The 20,260-nt window shown below is 45.6% G+C and overlaps 1 long non-coding RNA gene across 2 annotated transcripts in view; it reads right to left on the reverse strand.

Moving 5' to 3' along the window:
- Window positions 1-20,260, reverse strand: part of LOC141946761 (uncharacterized) — a 45,464-nt gene that overhangs the window by 18,271 nt on the left and 6,933 nt on the right. Inside the window, exons 2-5 of one of the 2 annotated variants that reach the window (XR_012629923.1) lie at window positions 12,732-12,793; window positions 11,922-11,969; window positions 8,260-8,496; window positions 6,207-6,744 (exon numbers count right to left, since the gene is read on the reverse strand). This is a non-coding gene — a long non-coding RNA (uncharacterized LOC141946761). Of the gene's footprint in view, window positions 1-6,206; window positions 6,745-8,259; window positions 8,497-11,921; window positions 11,970-12,731; window positions 12,794-20,260 lie in introns of those variants that run through there. The other variant, XR_012629924.1, reaches the window with a different exon arrangement.

Below are 20,260 nucleotides of genomic sequence, written 5' to 3' on the forward strand. Positions count from 1 at the left end.
GCTAACAGAAGTTTCACACAAGCCTTTCAACCCCATAGCAGTACTACATGGAAATCTGTTTCATTGAATGCAGTCCAGGAAAAGCTGGTCTGTGACTTCTGCAGGGGATACTAATGAATAATACATCTAGCTGTTTTCAGCAAATTCAAATCTCTAATGAAAAGCAAAGGCATATTCCCAGTTTGAGCTCCACTGAGCATCAGGTCAGATCCCAGCGATGCAAATCCACAGACAGAAGCAGAGTATAGACCTTCAGCCTGGCTTAGCCTGAAGCACACAGAAAGCCAAAAGCTTTGCTTTAAACGTGCTACTTCACTTTTTGAAAGAGTGATTTATATATATTGGCTTACACTATTGGATGCTATCTTTCAGCACAACCATAGCATAGTATTTTTTGTATGTAACACTGCTGCACCACTTCAAATACCCGAGGTCATTCAGTGCTTAAGCAACAGGAGTCTAGAGGAGTTTCAGACCTACATACGCACTGGGTTGGGAGTGGCCGAGCCTCCAGGACTTCTGGTGTCCAGAGCCTTAACCACACACAGTGATCAGAGGACAAACAGCCGAGCCTCACAGCATGGTCCGAGAAGCACGGACTCATCTGTGCCACACGGTGCTGACATCCACATCAAGGAGTAGGCTGGGTTTAGGGGACTCTTTCACAGGAGAGAAAGCAAGACACAGGGTCGGTAGGTTTGCTTTGCAGTAAATATCACCGCTCCTTGCTGATGCTTCGTTATTACAATTTTCGCTGTGGGCCATCTCCATTTCCCACAGCCCGGCACTCTCTGGAGCACGGTGTGCCTTGCCTGCAAGTTGATAAGGCTGCTTTATGATCTGTGGTGACTGGTTTTAATTAAAGCTGCCTTCTCTCCATTGCTTCTAGCCTTGTGCAGGCAGGAACACAAATGATTTCATCTTCTCTGATCCACCAGATGCCAAGCTCGCAGTTACGAGCTGCCATTAATGAGGATGCTTCTCTCACTGCTCCTGCTGGCTCAAGCCGAGTTGGAAGAAGACAACTAGGGAGAAGATATACAGCGACAGCAAACTAACCCTCCACTTCACTACACCGACTGAGCAGAAAACTGGTTAAGCACACTGCCTTCAAACCTCCCCATCTCGAGAGCTCCTGGAGGGCCACAGCAGAGGATAATGAGAAGTCAGCCCAAGAAAGCCACTCACCTGCAGGCACCTCCAGGGCAGCAGACAGCTTTTAGTCCTTTGAACTAGTGAGACAGGTCCCAATCAGGAAAGCACAGTGTTTCTTACTCGTGGGAGTCCTTCCTTAATTCCTACCGACACCTTCTGTGGGGGGGTATGGAGGTTAGGGGTCCAGTTACAGCTGGAGTCACATCTGGAGTCACTCTTCTACAGGTGGGACCGAGGACATTAATGGGCCTTGACTGCTCTGAACCTCTCTTGCCTGGGCCTCATGGCTGCCTGCCCAGGAGCACCCAGGCCATGGCCGAGCTATGCCATGGGTTGTCCATCCTGCACTGACCTCAGCCTACTCCTCTGCATGATCATGGGGCTTTTGGAAACCTGTTGCTGTGGTCACCTGGCCCTGTCACCTTGCTCAGGTACAGGGGGTCAGCTGCTCCCTGACATCAGCTGAGGCCATCTCAAGCCCTGAGCTGAGCATTGTGAAGCCTGTGCCCCCCCTTGAAGCTCCAGGCACTTCAGACGGGTCCCCAGGCCTGTCACAGGGGGTGCATAGGGTCTCAGGTGGAGCTGTCCCAGGGCCACCCCACAGCACCTCAAGTCCTGTTTGCCCTCAGCACCCCTGCTAGGTTTCCTGGTCCAGGCAGCCTGGGAACCCCATCTCCTGCCATCTAAGCTAGTCTCGTCTGCTATGAGCCCCTCAAGGTGAGAAACCCCAAGTTGGCTGGTGGATTTGGGGGGCCTGGGGTTCATGCTGTTGAGACAAAATGGTGTTTTGCCTCCCTGACCTGATACTGAGATCACCTGTGGAGGTCAGGAAAATTTCAGACATTTTTTGCACAAAGCCAGGCTCAAACAAGCTTTCCATAGGCACAGAGCTCCTACCTCATGTTCTTCTCACCCTTATACTGTGTTTACAGTACGCAAGGTTCAAGAAAGCCATTTTTACCTTCAAAGCAACCTGATGGAGGTGGAAAAAGAAACAAACCCCAAACTCTTGACCCTGTATTCCAGGTGGGGAAGTCAAGCAGTTGGACCTTGCTTTTAGGACCACCTTTGGCAAAGATAGTATTTAAACTTTATAGCACCATACCACTGACAGATAATATTCTTGTTTGCGGAGTGGGAGGTTGTCTTCTTCCCCATATAATAGGAGAGCAGAAGACAGAGCTGCTGACAGCCTTCCTCAGCCGTCAGCTCGTTCATCCCAGCCTCCCAATGCTTGAGGGCTCTTAAAATGTAGATGGCAGGCACCACAGCTGCCGTCAACTCAAGATTCCCTGTTGAGGGTCATGGTGGGAGATGTCAGTCAGCAGCAGAAGTTATGGCAGACTCTGTGGTGCTCTGCACCACAACATCTTCGTCATGCAAGCATGCAAATAAGGAACATTAAGCCTTTAAGTACTGGAGCTGATGAGAAAGCTTTATGGTCACTTCAGGATAGCAGGCAGTTTCATCTCTTTAATGTGTGGGATGCGTAGTGTCTTATTTCTTGTATGTCTCCAATGTTGTCATAGAAGCAAGTAACATATTTTTCTGATACAGATCTACTTTGGTACATCCCAAGCTGGTACATTTTGTGCTTAGTTTCTGTCTCCAGAGGACAAGAACAGAAATCTCAAACCTATTTGAACTTTTAGGATATCATAGCATGCTGTGTATTTTAAAACAACCTGTCGTATCCATCTAGAGTCAACAGATTCAAATTGCAGGGGGTGGGGGGTTGTACCAGACAATGACACTGCTCAATGGTTTTTGACTGTTAATGCAAAAGTTAAACAATTAATTTATTTGAAAATACCAAATATTTTTAGAAACAATTTGTACATTCAGCCTTTAATGTAGATGGGGGGGGAAAGACTTTTCAAGACTATGATTGACCTGGAATTTGACTCAAATGGAAAAGCCAAAGAAGCTCAACTCCACATTCGGAATTTTTTTTTTTTCATTAAAGGTTCAAAAACTACTTAAAACTGGGTGCAGCCCTGAAATCTTTTCCCCTCGTGGAAATCAAAGTGATGATCTGACTCCATTTAATTCCTGGGCTCTGTAACCAGTTTGCTCGTACTTATGGCACTCAGTGATCCCACAAAAACAGAATTCAGAGCCGGGCACTTGAAATCAAGTACCTGAGCTTGAGTTGTGCTTTAGCTAGGATTCATCTAGGGCCTACCCTAGATGGGCTCAGGGCAAGCAGAGCACATTTACTTACAGAGAGGATTTCAGTCTGCAACGACTTGGCTGAGCCCTTAATTTCAAAGGGTGAACAACCTCCAAGGAGATTATGGCTTTGAACTTCTTACCAAAGAGCCCTTCTAAAAGGGCTGCATCCTATTGACTGTCTTACACCCTGTTTCACCACAAGTGTCTATTGTTCATGTTTTCTTTGTCTGTTTAGTAATGATGGTTCATTATGGAACCTGTTTCAAAGATAAGCCTACTAAGAAGCTGGATCTGCAAGACACAAGACTGCTCATCAGCTCTGGGAAGGTGTACCTCGTTACAGCCAGCTGGAAGATAGGGTCCCAGTGCTTCAGCTTGGGAACCAAATCCTCCAGCCTTTGCCCAAATCTTGATGTTGTGATGACTCAAAGGAGCATTTCTGCTAGTGGTCCAGCAGGAATTGCGTACCATGCTCTGTGTGTATCGTAGCTGAGGGAACATTTTCCATAACATATGGAATTTCTATCTATGTTTATAACAAGGCATGTCACTTATGAGTACAGAACTGCCTCCCATGTCAAAGAAAAAACCACCACCCAGGAGATGAAGTACTACTCAAAGCTATCTCAGAACCAAATGTTTTTCTTCCCAGAGAAATGAAAGTCCAGAATAAACAAGACTGCTACTCTGAACATGAGGATCCATGTGAAATTCATACAAACTGAGTTTCCTGGGTCCCTTTCTTCTTTCTCACCCAGGTGTCCCATGTAAAAGCACCAAAGTGAAGTAAGCAGCACCCAGCTGGTCCAACCTCCTTCACCAGGAACATCCCTTCCTCCTGCACAGCCGCATTGCAGAAGGTGATGAATGGAGACACTCCCTCTCCAGAGGTAGCCGGACACTGTATGCAAGCAGGCATTTGCTTTGAGCTTTGCATGACCAGATATTTGCATCCTAGCATCAGTCTTCTATCTGGTACCCTGAAAAAGACTCTCGTTCCCCTCCCACACTGTTGCCCACACTCAGCACTGTCTCTGCAGGCATTTACTAAGCTGTGCAGCCCCTTCGTGGGCTCAGCCTGGGAACAGCCAGCAGCCCCTGTTGCTTTCATCCAATCTCTGTCAGGGGACCCCACATAGCTCTGGTTTCTGCTGTCTCTCCTCGCACATCTCTGCACCTCCCCAAGGTGTGCAGAGGCTGTGCTGACAGCTCCACAGGGTGCCAAGAGCTCCCGCTACCCCAGGCTGCCTTTTTCTGACTGAAGAGGGAAACAGGAGGTGATGGCCCTTGGAGGGGGTCAGGGACCTCCTGTCTCCAGCTGCAGCTTGGGATTGTGTCCACCTGTAGCAACCTTAGGGTGAATGCAAACTCAGGTAAAGCTGCTCTTGCTTTTTCCAGGGGAAACCGGAGTAGATTTCAGCTCGCCAGTACAATTATTTCAGATGATCTGGCAAACAGGTTTTTCTCTCTGACATAAAAGATGATGATCAGGGCTCTCGTGGAGTCACAGATGAGATCTAAAGCTTCGGGATATCACTGTGCTCTCCAGCAGCACCAGCTTCAAGGTGCAGCCTGACAAGCCCCCCCGTGTGATTTGCAGAAGTGACCCAGGGGGGCAGCAAGCAGCCCTTTGGTAGCAAAGCTGCCTTTTTGCTTATATGAACTAGCAGCAATTGTATACCAAAAGCAAAAGCTGTGTGCTTCAGTGCAACCAAAGGACAGTTATAGTTCCCATTTTAGCAAACTAAACTGGTTCTCCACATAAATCCTCCTCGGGCCCAACCTTCAGGTTTATCTTCAGTGAGGATGCTTCACCCATCTCTGTCCTACCTAAAAATAGATGGAAAGGGGTAAAGATGGAGCCAGTCTCTTCTGAGTGGTGTAGGACAAGAGGCAAAAGGAACAAAATAAAATATATGAAATTCCACCTAAACTTAAGAAAAACTGGTTTGCTGTAAAGGTGGATAAACAAGACAACAGGTGGTCAGGAGAGGTTGTGGAGTCTCTATCCCTGGAGAAATTCAAGCACTGTCTGGATGTAGTGCTAGGCAACCTACTCCAGCTGATCCTGCCTTGAGCAGGAGCATTGGATTAGACACCTTCAGAGCCACCTGGAGAGATCTCCAGCCTCAACTGTTTTGTGATCTGGTCATTTCATCCAAAAACATCATTGTAACTTTCTTGAAAGTAGTTGCCAACACTTTCTGTAGAACATGGACATGCTTTCACAGCCTTTTTGGCTGAGATTTTGGAAAAAGCTTGTCTCTCCAAGGAGGCACCATAACTATGCTCCTTTCCCTGACCCGTAAGCAAAGTCTTTGCTAAGCAGCAGTCTACTTTACAGTTTAATTTTCTTTTTTTTTTTTTCATAAAGTAATGTCCCAATCATTTTTTTTTTCATTCTTCCATGTGTGGCAGGAGGCAGAAATCAGAGAGGGTGAAAGCCAAATATGGGAAAACTGGGAAGCAGCTTCAGAGTCACTGAGTTACCTCGGGGTTGCTGTCACATCCATTATTATTCATTACAATAACCTCCTGCAGACTAATGAACACATGTCCTATTAGTCCTGCAGTCATCACAGGGAAAATAAAAAGCTTTGGACAGTTCTAGGAAGGGTCTCAATTTCGAGCCAATTTTATATCACAGCCTATTTTTGGTCAGTGCTGCTCGTTCGGGTTCTCCTCAGAGCTGCTGTTACGGGAAACATGATTTCTTCCTTATAGATGACCATCTCTTGTTGTTGCCTGCAGCTCATGTTCTGGGTGATAAAAGTGCAGGCCTGGGAGTTATATCAGTCAGGGTGAAAGCCAGACTCAAGCCCCTTCGAGTTCAATAGGTCCAGAATTACCTAGATGTCTGTTCAAACAAGAATATATCTTTGGGAAACCTTATTCAAGACTATATTCAATCACATTTCAACACTGGACGCTCTTCCTTTGCTGCTGGTAACATTTTTTTTCCTTAGGAAATAGTCTTTTAGCAAAATAAAGACTCACGTCATTGGTTTTCAAAGCTAGCTGACCTTGTGCTAATTAACTGTGTTTGGAGGCACACAACATAACCTCATGCTAACCAAAACAATGAGCAGCCTATAAATAAAAAAGAGCTACTGCTAAATTTCACATGTTCAGCTTTAAACTTGAAGATTTCCATGGGAGTAGGAGTTCACTTCACTGACTATCTTTATCTCTTTAAAATTAACAGAAAGGAAAAAATAGGCCCTTTTGCCCTTACACTGGAACATAAGGTCAGGATGACAAGTGGTGCTGGCAGGGCTGGGGGACTCTGGCCGTGCTGGAGGCTCCTTGCAGTTCAAGACATCACCATCAACATGCAGGCACCGCCCTGGGCTCCGATATGCTGCATCCAGTGGGCTGGAAAACGAGATTCCTCTTCTGTCCTGCGTCATTGCCCTGCCATAGACAAAGTCTCCACGAGATTTAAAAAAATATCAAATAATTAAAAATAATGTGTTCAGTCTTTCCTGTCAGTTCCTGGCACATGAATGCTAAAGACATCAGGAGAAAAACACTTGCCCTTTGTTTCCAGAAGCCCTGGGGAATGGAGATGTGAAATCCGGGAGTGACTCAGAGGCTCTCCTATAAAATGGCACTTTTCACATGTCCAGATATTCCTCTGATCCAAGGAGCTGCTACCGGTAAAGGGCTGAGCCATCACTTCAGCCCTTTACCTGCTGCAGGGTCCGTTCTGACCTCTCTTTGCGGGCACGACTGCTATGATTAGCCATGATGGGAGCCATCTTTGTGCTGAAGGGAAAATAGACCCTCATACTATTTTGGTCTTCCTGCTCTCCTCTGCTCTTCTTTTGGCCCTGCTTGGCTCTAGCTGGGCTGAGGCTGGACCAACTCTGTAGGGAAACCAGCATGAAGCCTACCAAAACAAAGGGATGCTGAGCTGAGCTTACCATGAACTGGAGGGCAAGTAGTGGCTCAGATGCCACCCCAAGCCAACGCTCCACAAAAGGCTATTTTTGTCTCTCTAACTGGAAATGTTTGGACACTGAAATGTCCTGAATGCTAGAGAAACTGACAATGAAATGATTAGAAAGCAGATCCTGGTTTAGTAAACCTATTTTTGGTGTTACAATTCTTCTCCACCTGTGAATCTTGACTGAACATGACCTCAGTTGCAAACCCAAAGCGGTAGATCATGAGAGGCACTGGGAAAACAGTCAAGGGAAAGAGATAGAAATGACATGGGTTGAGGGGTCTTTGACACCAGTTACAAATGCCAATGAAAGCAAAAATGGGAAGCAGTGACTTTGACAATCTCAGGGAGCAAGCAGGGACCCTGAACACAAGCCTCACACCCCTTGCTGGCAAGCTGCACGGTGGGGTTTTCAGAAGCACCCCTGGTTAGTCTGTCCTCCTACCTGCAGGAGCCCGTGGGCATCCTGCTCCCACCTGCGGCCATTCTGGAGCAGCCTGGAAAACCCCATGGTAAGCCAGCACTCAGGTCTTCTTGCCTGGCTGAGCTCAGCAGCATCACTGCAAGGGGGAAGCTGAGAAGACGGAGGATGCCCTGTCCACCTTCTCCTCCAGCTGAGTCCAGCAAGCGCCTCTGCTGACCAACACCTCCTGCAGCCTAGCTGTCATCTTCCCTAGGAAGAGCCAGGCTTCATTTCCAGCTCTCATCCAGCAAAAGGGATTGTATTATCTAACGAACAAGAAACATCAGCTATATCCTTTGATCATCTCCAGACTAACTCCCACGGCACAATTTTAATTGCTAAAGATATAATCACGCAGCTCGGATCTGTCCCAAGGACTATGAAACTTGAGGATGCTTCTTTTTTTCCCTTTTTTTTTTTTCTCATAAAGAAATACTTGCCATGCTGGGCAGATGTACCACATAACTACAGCATCTCAGGCACCCAGAACAAGTGGAAAAACCCAGGAAGTACGTACCCGCATCATGCTGAGCTTCACCAGCCTGTAAATAGCAGTGATGGCTCTGAAGTTCACCGGGAAACAGGGGAAATAATAAATACTCCTTCCCTTGAGTACCACCGGGCTAAAACGCAGCAGCTGGAAGTCCCGCTGTGGGGCGAGGTTCCCCCGTGGGGTTGCAGATGAGGCTGTTGGGTTTGAGGCTGCTCACTAGCATTTGGAAAGAATTTGTTCCACCAGTGGAAACTTTTGTGGCTGAAGCAGTTAGAGAGGGAAAAGACAGTTAAATTCTGCCTTCCTCTATGGAGGGTAAACTTAGAAACATGTCTTAGACACATAATTTAGAAAACCAAGATAAAAATCCAGCCAGCTGCTTTCCCCAGAGCTTTTTCATGATTATTGCTTACCAGGACAGCCACATGGACAAAGTGTCATGTTTTGAGCGCAGACTTTTCTGGATAAGCCACGAAACCCACCAAGTGTAATTTTTCACCATGTAATTTGTCTTCCCCAAACAGACTCAAAAACTAGTGAAGCAGAAAAGAATAGGATGTGAATTGTGAAGCATTTTTGTGCACGCAGACTTTGGCAACTAGTAATATCCGTATTACGGTATGATGAGACCTTTGGCAACTAATTTGTCAAGTGTTTTTTTGATGAGAAGGTATCAGCAGATGATAAAGTTGATCTTGACATACCAGAGGAGCTGTGTTTGTGTGTGGACAGTGAAAATTAATTTACCACTAATTTGGCTTCAGTCTAAACTAAACCAAAATGAATGCTGCGGTCTCATCTCACCCTAGACTGACTTCTAGTTGACAGCTCTGAATAATTCAGGAGAAAGCCTGTCTCCTGCCAATTGCTGCTGCAGACAGTTCCCAGTGCCACCAGCCCCTTCAATATGCACAACCCTGTCTCCTCACTCCTCCGGCAGACACTGCCCACCCAGGGCAGGGGGAAGGGCAGCACTGCACAGGTAGTGGGGGACTGTCATGTAAAAATGAGATTTCTGTCTTACATGTCGGTTAGGCACTTCCATGTGATAAAGGGAAAAGGTCTGCACATGCATCTCTTCGTCGTGTTAGGAATAAACCCTGTTGGTTAATGTGGTCTGTAGCTTTAATAAATTAATCGGTGCAGTTAAAAAATCTCTCCTGCTGAGTGAGGTTTTGGTTAACAAGAACAACTATAGAAATCTGTGCATTCAGGCAGATGCAAATCAGTAGTGGGACGCTCTTCTGCTCCATCCTGCTCCTTGAGCACCTCTTCTGACAAAGAAGTTTTCTGCAGACAGAGTCACAAGAGCATATTGGGATGTACTGAAATATCTTCAGTCACATTTTGTACTGGGGTCTGACAACAGTCAGGTTCTCCAGCCATTTCCATCGTGTTCTCACACACTGTCCCAGCTTTCAATAAGAAAATGTTGAAACCTTGGCATTTTGCAGACTTCTGTAGACACTGAGAAATTGATCTCCCCAGGGTTCTGGGCACGGTCATTAACTTGTTCTGTTTCTAATGTTAAAAAATGTTGTGACTTCACTGCCCCAGACAGGCATCATGGAAAAAAAAAAGTGTGCATGGCCCTGGTCCCATCTCTTGGTGGGTTAAAACAGGCAAATGACTTGGAGGTACAAGGTAAGAGAAGAAGGCTATGCATCAGATCATGTACAAGCTCCTGTTGGTTTCCATTTGCATCCCTTGAACAGAAGTCCGAGTGCCTTCCACAGCGCAACAGATTTCAAGTTCTTGAAACAATTGCTGTAACATCTAAGCTATCCACACGGTTATCTGCGCACAGTTAGAGCTGCCATGGTGTTTCTGGTGGGGGCGCAGGGCAGGTGGGTCGCCCATTTGCTCCCCTCATCAGGGCTCAATGAGAAAAACGCAGCCAGCGTGTGGAAGCCATGGAAGGATTCTGCTAAGCTGCTTTCCAGACAGTTGACCCCCAGCACATACTGGTGACTGGGGTTGTTCCTCCCCAGGGGCAGGTGTTTGCTCTTCTTCTTGTTGAACTTCCTGCGGTTTCTGCTAGACTGTTTCTCCAGCCTGTCAAGGTCCCTCTGGATGGCAGCACACCCATCTGGTCCATCAGGCACTCATCCCAGCTTTGTGTCATCTTCATACTTGCTGAGGGTGCTCTCTGGCCCATCATTCAGGTCATTAAGGAAGGTGTTAAGCGGGACTGGTCGCAGTATTGACACCCGGGGTACACCACTAGTGACTGGCGTCCAGCTGGACTTTGTGCCGCTGATCATAATCCTTTGACTCCCGTGATGAAATCACCCGTGCTGGTCTGCTCAGTAACCCTGACCCACAAGTCCTCAGCTGGCTCGTCACCCATCCCTGGCCGTATCTCCATCCATTCCCTCTGCCATCTCACACAGAGCAACTCCCCCTCCCAGGCTGTCCACCCTCCAGTTGAGCGAGCTATCCCACCACGGCCCCATCATCCCAATAGCCCTACAATTCACACAGACCTCCCGTTCCTACTGTTGGTTCCCATGCTGTGGCCACATCTTGGTGAGCACGTTCCCCTCACTGCATCTTTTAATCACTTTGCTGCCATCAAGCAGCTGTGAGGGTCAAAATCAAAGTGGCCCATCCATCTCCTCCAAGAGCTAACAACCATGACCAGCGACTCTGCAAGCGCACATGGTGGAGGCCTGGGCAGCACACTGAAGGATTTCAGCCTTGTCGGTGGTCCAGGTAGATTCTGATGAGCACAGGGTGGGGTTTCAAGGTACAGTGGGGAGCTCAGCTTCCTTTTAAAAAGCCTGAACACCTACAGACATCAGTGTTAAACTGGTGCCATTAGATTTGCAAATTCAAGCACTTCATTAAAGTTTCATATCCAACTTAAATTGGTTCTCTCAACCGTTGATCACTGGCTCACACACATTTTTCCCCTGAGCAGACAGACCTCAGGAATGTGTGGTTAACGTGTGGTTTGACATGCCACTGGCTTCAGCTGCAAAATGTGGGTAGTGGTCCCAAATTCTGCTGTCACCAGCTAGTCAAGGACTTCCTCTGTGCCACAGTTTCTTGTCCCCAGGTGGTGCCAGGACAACTCTTTGTGGGGCCAGGCTGTCAGGTCAATTATGAACATTTCCTGGTTTAAAAATGAACGGCTTTGCCCCCACATGCAGCATTTCATGCAGTGCATGGTATGGATGTGCTCTGTGTCAGACTGGGTGTAAAAAGATCTGTGTGAGGATAGAAACTCTGTCCTGTGGGGCCCCTTCCTCTTTGCTGTAGGGTGAGACAGAGCCCACAGGAAGGCAAGGGGTGACCTTGTGGTCCAGACAATGGAAAGTCCACAGCTGTCACCACTGCCACGATTACTTGGGTTTCGTACAACACGGTTCTCAGAGACAGCTGCTGGCTAATGGTTCCCCAGATTTCTGCTTGAGATCCTGCTCGTCTGACTTACAGAAATGCTCATCATTCATAGCTGCGACTTGAGTCACTGAGAGCTCTGCCACTGTGGCTGCAAGGGGTGTAGGGTCTCTCTGGAGAGCAGATGGACATTCAAAACCAACAGAGAGCTGTGCCTTTACTTTTAGGGTCTTTAGTTCCCTGTGCACAGGATGGTCACAGCACCAGTCCCCAGCTTGGCAGGGGTGGTGAGGGATAACGCTGGAGTAGCGCGAGGCAGCAGACGGAGCCATGCCACTCACCAGCATGTGCAGGAATGAATAGGTCCTTCTCCCATCAGCCTTTCAATCCTGTGCCGAAAACAGAGAAACAGGATCAGTCACTGAATAACGAGGAAGAAGCAGGCTACTGTGTTGACTTGGCATTAAGTGCTCCTCTAAAGATTAAAGCAAGGGTTCTGTTCAAGAGCTGGAGGAACTTGCAAGGGAGCTGAAGCTGAAATACAAGTTGTGATAGGCCATGCCTTGTCTAACTTTTGAGTGGGTGACTTTTTCAGAGCTACTGATGAAAATAAGTCAAATGGCCTGTGATCCACTTTCAGTGACTCCTCTTCATTTAGGGACCAGTTAGTACCAGACTGATGTAACGAGCAGCCAGCGTGTGTCATTCCCAGACACTTTGTCCCCACGGAGATCTCCTGCCACTGCTGCCAATACCTTGTTTGCAGTGAGATCAATGGCCTGGCAGTTCACCTTTAGGCTCCATGGGAAAGTATTTTGCAGGAGGAAGCGCAGAGAGGTCTGCTTTTGTCAGGCAGACTCTGGCAGCTTGTCAAACTGGCAGCTTCCAAGTGCAGGCGAGGAGAAGTCTTTTAGCCTGTTTTCCTGTGGAAACGAGGCTGTTGCCATCAGACCGTGATCAACTTTAACCCAAGCTAGCCAGCAAGCTGCAGTAAAGGTCTTAAAAAAATTAAAGTCCTCTAAATTTCATAAAAATAGAGAAGCACATAGGGAAAAGTGATGTTATTGATGCTGCCACAAAGGGAAAGGCAGGGCGAACTTGCTTCCTAGATCCTGCCTCCAGCAAAGGCTTCTGGCCATGGATGTACTCACCAACTAATCCACAGGAACAACGCTCCAGGGAACGGCTTGTGCTGTCTTCTGGCTGCGTGACACTAAAGGAAAAGAAGAGAGATGCAGTTGCTGTGGCGGCCACAGGTGACATGAGAGAGGAATTGGTGAAAGGAAAGGTCCAGGAGATGTGGAGGGGAGAGCTGAAGCTGTCTTGCAGAGAGCTTAGCCTCTGGAGGTCCTGTGATTGCGCATTGTAAGAGGTTTGCTGGACCAGGGGCTATGGCAGTGCAAGAGGGGTAGTAATGTAAGAGAGTCTGCAGGAAACCAGGCCTCATGAAACGTGATTCATGGATTTTTTTTTTGGTTATTTTGGTAGGAATTCATAATAGTCTTTCTTTTAATTTCAAGCAGTTGTTTTGGGGTTGTTTTTCTCCTTTTTTTGGGAGAGGATTAAAAAACTGGCTGGCTTAAATCTGTGTTTTAGGTGATTCTGATATAATTTTGGGTTCTCTGGTTATTAACCAGAAGAAAAATAAAATGTTCAGAGATTTCTTGCCCACCTCACCCTAAAGCAGGAGAATGAGCCTGCTGATACTGAGAGCCAAACTGGATCCCAACACTGCTCTAGTTCCCACACTGATGCCTGAAACCATACTGTACAAAGCCATCAAAAAACAGCCACAGAAATTCAGGTAGAAAATCCATTTTGGGCATGATAACAGAATTTTTTTCCCTATCCAACATATTCCAGAGGGAAAAAACAATCCTAGTATAGTCTATACATCAAGAAGTGTTTTTTTTCCTCAGGAGGGACGTGTTTGGACTCAGCTTTGTTACAAAAATTTCCGCATAGTAAATGTTGCTCACCTGCTCATTCAGAGGTGGAGTGGAAACCTTTGGACAATGATAGCAAATACAAATTTACTGAAGCTTTAGAGCCAGCAATCATTCTTCCCATACCCCTGTCACAACCTCAGTTGCAAGTGACGGTCCAGGTGCGTTGGGTTCAGTAAGGATCTGGTCTGTTTATGACTTTGCCATGACCACAGTGTGGGGAAAAGCCATATCCTGACCCTGGCTCCCAGAGTGGTTTCACTGCCGAAAGCCACCTTATCGTTCAGCAGGTGTGATCCATGTGAATTTATGGCTGTTTTCTGCCTGAAGAGAACAGAGACTTTCACGACTTTGCCTTCTTGTCCCAGCACACCCAGCAGCAACAGTTGGCAGCCAGGAGACCTCGAGCTGGATTTTCTCCTACCCTAAACCTTCTCAATGGTGCTGAAGCTAATGGGCTGGAGCAGGTAGGACTGATGTGGCAGATACAATCTTTGTAATGGAGACAGTGCCTGAGAAGCAGTACGTTAACTTGACTAAATTTAAAGCTAGCAGCTAGAGAACAGCCTCAAAGCTTTTTACTTTTAGCTGAGCCTGTTTAGCACCGTAAATGGCAGAGAGGCCAGGGAGTGGAAGAGCCCATGACCGTTCATCACAGTACGACAGCCCCTGAGTAACAGGCTCTCACACAGTAAAAGTAGTGTTTAGCTTAGCTCCTGCAGTAATTTTTGCGCCATGGATTAGTGTTTTTGCAGAGAAAAGGGACAGAAAGCTGGGAGAGTTGTTCATGGGTCTTCCTGCTTCAGCATAAATACATCTTACATTCAGCTGCACTTGGCAAACCAAGTGGTATTTAGCCTGTAGCCAGAAATGTTTATAATTTGTTCCTGAAAACAGCTGTGAGTATGTCACCGCACTGGAAACTGTTCGGCTGGTGTCAGCTGAATTATGGGAGGTGGGCAATTATCTTGCAAGAAGTCTATGGATTCAGGTATATCTTGCATTAAAATATCTGCCACTCTCTGCAGTCTGGCCCGTGTGAAAGGCTGAGCTGCTTCGCAATTTATTTTTACAACTCCTCGGGGTCGAATCATCTCTGTGAAGGAGGATTTAATGAGAAGGACTGACCCATTCTGCTCCCCTTGCTATTTGATGATGAAATTTTAGCCAACATCTCCTCAGAAGACAAACTACTGGTCAAGCCAATTTCATATAATCAGTATTTCTATTAGATTTACATTGCATCTCCTGGGGATTTCAAAGGCATTTTACGTAGGAGGATTTGCAATGGCACTTGTGTACCCTGACTAGCAAGCCCTGTCCCATAATGTAATGGCATCCCCTAAAGCCACCAGTGCAACCAAGTCATCAGCCACTCCACTTCAGGAACTTGTGCCAGGTGAGGAGAGCAGAAACATTCCTCTGAGCAGAACAGGTCAAACCCACCAAGTTCACCAGGGAAATTTTTACCTGTAGCTGGATTTGTAGCAGGTCCTCAGGATCCCAAAAAGAAAACTCACTCTGAAGACCTGATCATCTAAAAGCCTGGGAGCACTGGGAAGCAGTTAGTCTGTCTTCCCTAGCCCATTAAGCCACGGTTTGAGGGCTCCTGAGCTCTAGCTATGGCCAAGCATCTTGTAGGCATCATAAAAGAGGGATGGGGAGAAACGGGTTGTAATTTCAGCAAATCTGTGAAATTCTCCAGCCAGCTACGGCTTAGAAGCATCTTTGACTCAAAGCTCTGAGCCTTTTGAGGCATCCCTCGTTCTTCTACCAGGAGAACAAAATGTTCTTACTAAAAATGGGGGCTGGGATGGGATGGAAACCTGCACCTAAGCACCTTCCAGTCTCTCAGGACACTTGGTTTTGAATCTCAGATTTAAAGCTCAGATCCATCTTGAGTTAAAAGGACAATGACTGGTACACACCTTAAAACAACTTGGCCCAGGCTCTGTCTTTCTTTTGCCTCAAACACTGAGCTGCATTTTCTGCAACTTTAATTGGTGTCATCAGATTGTGATGGCAGCTTTCCATTTCAAATAGTTAATTTTACTTTATGAGATGGATCCCTTCAGTAATTTGTTCTTTGCAGTTACTGCAGATAGCAATGATCAGAATATTTAAAATATTAGACTGCAGCTTTTCTGTAATGGACAAAAAAAAAATTAATCCAGAATATCAGAAGGAAATGACAAGGTGGTTGGATGTTAGAGCCTTTTCCTGACAGGCAGAGTTCATATTCCTGGCCAGGATTTGGTTTATATTAGGCAGAGAAATTGCAGTTTTATATTAAAATTTGAAGGACTTGTGGTCCTGAAAGCCAGAAAGCTTCTTTGAACTCCATCTACCCTAAGAAAAGACATTGCTTCTACCCACAGCCCTTGCCTTGCATTGCTAGCCAAATAGACAATTCTGAAAAGTTACCCAGACCATGACCACTTTTACTGTTGGTGGCAGTGGATTGCAGTCCAAAAGCAACACTCATCCAGGGTAATAGACCTGAACGTTTTCATCATTATGTTGCAAAATCATCTAGTCTCACTTGTTTATCTTTTAGGCTTAATATGACCTAGGTTTATATCATCTGAGTAATTACAAGTATGCAGGTTTTTCACTCTGTGAAACATAGGAGCTCTGGGCAGACATTTTAATTTCTATCAGCTGTCATACCCTGAAAAGATAATTAAACACTCTTCATTTTCCATTTAAAATGGTATACAAATGCTGGACATTAAAACCAGAGAGATTTCCAAAAGAGAACATGTGGGTAGCTTCAGACTTTCCTTTGGCATCCAGCCATCAGCAAGGTTCAGCAGAAGTTCACCATTTCCCATTGTGTAAGGCTATTTGTTTAACATTTCTTTTGTCTGAAGTGGCCTTGTCAAATGAGATCTCTCTATAATTTTCATTTGGCCTTTCACTCACATCGGAGCTGTCACTCCTATAGAAGCAGTTTGACTTTAGGCTTAACAGGAATGTAAGCATAAGCAGATAAAGTTTTAAAAAATTCACGTAACTTTTCAGCTTAATCATAAAGGCATCCTTCAAAAAGAGACTGGGCAGCCTCAGAATCTTATGGTGTAAAAACCCGAAGACACTTCCAAGGACCAAGGTTCAATAACTTGGCTCACTTCACCTTTTGTGGACAGGCTAGCCCTGGTTTTGAAGCCAAATTCCAATCTCTATAATTATATTTTGACTAGATAAAAAAGAAGCTTCACATTGATTTGAGTGGGGAACATACCCTTCTTCACATCCTGTCCTGCATGGCAATGCTGAGCGGAGTTAAATGCTCATCATCTTCCCCTCCTCCAGCATGAAGCCATACACATGCTGTAGGTACACGTCATCCACGATGCCCTACAGGGTCCCCCTGACACCGTGCATCCACGTGTTTGCTCTATGCGATATAATGACATCCCCCTAAACAAATTAATGTCATCTGCTGGCAGGTTTGTGTTTCAGAATTTAACTGGGAGCTGGAATCAGAGTTGCTGTTACCGCTCTAGTAACTGCTCCTCAGGCCATGTTTGTACATGCAACTGCTCTGATCAAGGCTTCCAGCTAGGGCATGTACCTGTGTATCTACTCACCTAGCTGATATTGAATCAGAAGAGCAGTATTTTCTCTTATTTTAAGACTATATTAAAGATAACATGGAAAGCGATGTTGATGAGACCTTTCAAAGTGTTATATTAACAGGTAATATCACTAAACACTGTACAGATCCACCTCTACTAGTATTTGGTACACAAAGGAAAAAGACCATATTAGTTTTGGCATAGAATGGCATAGGTTGGAAAGACCTCTGGAGCTCCTCTACTCCAACCTCCTCATCAGGGCAGGTCCAGTTCCAGCAGGCTGCTTGGGAGCATGTACACCCAAATTTTGGCTATCTCCAAAGATGGAGGTTTTACAACCTCTCTGGGCAGCCTATGCCAATATTTCTCCACCTTCATGGTAGAAAATTCTTTCTTCTATAGAGTTGGAATTTTTATCTGAGACACATAAAACAAAAGGAAAACAAATCAGCCCTAGCAGAACATAGAAGCTACACTCATTTCTGGCGTGGTTTGCTTACCCCTCAAAACTTTTGCTTCCTCCTTAGCATTTTTCCATGTGAACAAAATTACATTTCTCTCTAATCTCCTCAATCGTCTCTATACCCCATTTGTGTCCTAGAAGCTGCCAAGGCTGTGTCTCATTTTAATTTCTTGATGGCCTTACTCAAAGGCCTGCTGTCATTATACGTAAGTCCAGTATATCTAAAAAATCAATTACACAAAATGATACAGTTACAGAAGACTTCCAGACAGCTTCTTTGGGTTCCGTACGAAAGAGTTAAATGGCTGCAGCAAGAGCAGTTGCAATCAGCAGGGTTGTCTTTTCAAGGGTTAATGCGTATAGCGAGACAGTAAGGTAAGTTGATGCAAGGGATGTAAACATCCCCAGCGGGATCCTATGCCAGCCCTACACCACACCCCAAAAAGCACTGTCCTCCTGGGGACGCGTCCTCCCCCTGGGCCCCAGCAAGTCGCTGCTGTTTCCCTTTTGCTGATCTCCTGCGAAAGGGAGGAGGAAATGAGTTCGGTTAATGCCCCTGCTAGCTAGGAACGACGGAGCACACGCCTCATGTCATGGCGTATTTCATCATCTATGTATCTTTAATCTGGAGACACAGATGTCCTTTTTTAAAGGGACTGGGAGTCTTGCTGGTGCAGCATACCAGCACTGTACTCCAGAACGGAAGGCAGCTGCTGCTCAGGCTGATGCTCTCAGCTTGCAGCTCTCTTTCTCTCCCAAGTCTTTGATTTTTTTTTGATTGCGGTCACCAGTCTGGCCCTCACTGTTGACAAGTGGCACTGCAGCAACATCTTTCTGATGCTTCATCTAATCTACTGTAATCTATCTTTGCTTCGTTGTTGGGGATGCAGCAATGCTAACACAGTACACATCAAATGTCATCTGAGAGACGGGCTGTCCCCAGAAGGAGAGCCATCTGAATTGATAAAAGATGAATAACTTGATGTGATCACAAGAATTAACAATACTAAACATGTCTCTGAGAGGCTTTTGGCAAGCTTCTGATTGTCACACACATTCAACGAGCTGCTCCTTGCCACAATATTGTCTTTTATATCTTCAGAGAACAGAAAATAATGCAAGTTAGTTGTATCTTTGCCTCACACAGGGGATGCTTCAGCACTTCCCTGTTCTCATACTTGAGTGATACATATCTATGTATACAGTATAAATCAGAAAATGACTATCTTTGGCACTTATAATTTGAAAGATTCCTCCTCTAACAACATTAAACACTTCTGAAATGGTGCTCCCTGATGTTGAAGAGCTGCTCCTCCCACATTTCTGCAGTGGGAGTCACTTGGAAGTTTGTAAACGAACAGTTGTTTCAAATTTGAGAGTTAAATCAGAAATACTTCCAATGAGATTTGAAAAAGACATTTTTTAAATTACTCATGACATTGTGGAAGAGCTTTGAACAATCCCTTCCCTGCCCCAAACCCCAACGGCCACCTACCAAAGTGATATGGAGGGAGGGCAATGAGGAGGATTCAGATTCCAGAAAACATCTGAAAATGTTATTGAAAATGGAAGTTTGTTCTTCATTATTTCAGTGGAGAAAATGAAACTGTGTAAGATGCAAAATCACATCTTTAACACAGCACATTTTTCATTTAACAAAGAAGAGCAAGCAATGATTTCCAGCCCACTGGAAGGAAGCACAGCTATCTGCACAGTGTACCGTGTAGGCTCCCTCTGTTTTAACATGCACTGCAAGTTGTAGCTATTTTAATGCTTTTTAGCTACGGCATTCCTACATGTCATCGAAAACATCCGGCTTTCTATGAAACAAATATCTACTCTAATGAGGTAGTTGTCTAGAATACATATTCCTTTACATGTTATCAGATAGGAAGTTTGAAAATAAGACAATGAAATACAAACCAGACCAAAGAGGATGACCCTGCATACCTGGTACAAAGGTCTGCTTATGTCCAAACTGGTAAATTGTTCCTTCTCTTTCCAAAGTGTTTTTATTATTCTTTGCTTTTTTTTTCAGGGCTGAGCATAAAATCTGGTCTCTTCCCTGGTTCTCTACCTATGTGACTTTGCCTGTTATAAAGAGTTGTTAATGAGTATGATTTAAGTTGGCACATCCTTAAGTAACATTAAGCTGCTTCGAATATAATCTTCTTTACTGTGTATCAGGAGAAGATTTATAAATCTCTTCTCATTTGCCCCAAAGGAGTTTACTTTTTTAGACCTTTATAGTTAGACTGTGTGTGTTCTGAATTTATCTAGCGTCCTTCTGCTTTGACCTTCACCACACTTCCCTCCCAGATCTGATTTTCTTGTTGACAACTGGGTCTATTTTCACTTGACTTCCTATGAGGTCATAACTCCGGTGTGGTTTTGCTCTCAGAAAGCAAAAATTCCAACCGGGGTTTCCAGGGAGGTGCAGCTGCCACGGCAGACTTGCCAGCCAGCCAGCCTTGCCTCCTCTGGGCACAGGGAGAGCTCACAGCAGGGTCATCACCTAAGAGATGCTGGGAAGCTTAGTGGTGGTACTGCTCTTGCCATGCTGAGGGTTTGTGGCTGTCTATGAAGGCTCATACAGACTGTCCCTGTTGTATTTACTGCCTCTCCCCAAAGCAGACTGCGATCCCTTATTCCCCACTTGTGTATTAAACACACCCAGAGTTGCATCCTAG

Source organism: Strix uralensis, chromosome 8 (genome assembly GCF_047716275.1).
Source record: "Strix uralensis isolate ZFMK-TIS-50842 chromosome 8, bStrUra1, whole genome shotgun sequence".
In the NCBI taxonomy this organism is placed as follows: domain Eukaryota; kingdom Metazoa; phylum Chordata; class Aves; order Strigiformes; family Strigidae; genus Strix; species Strix uralensis.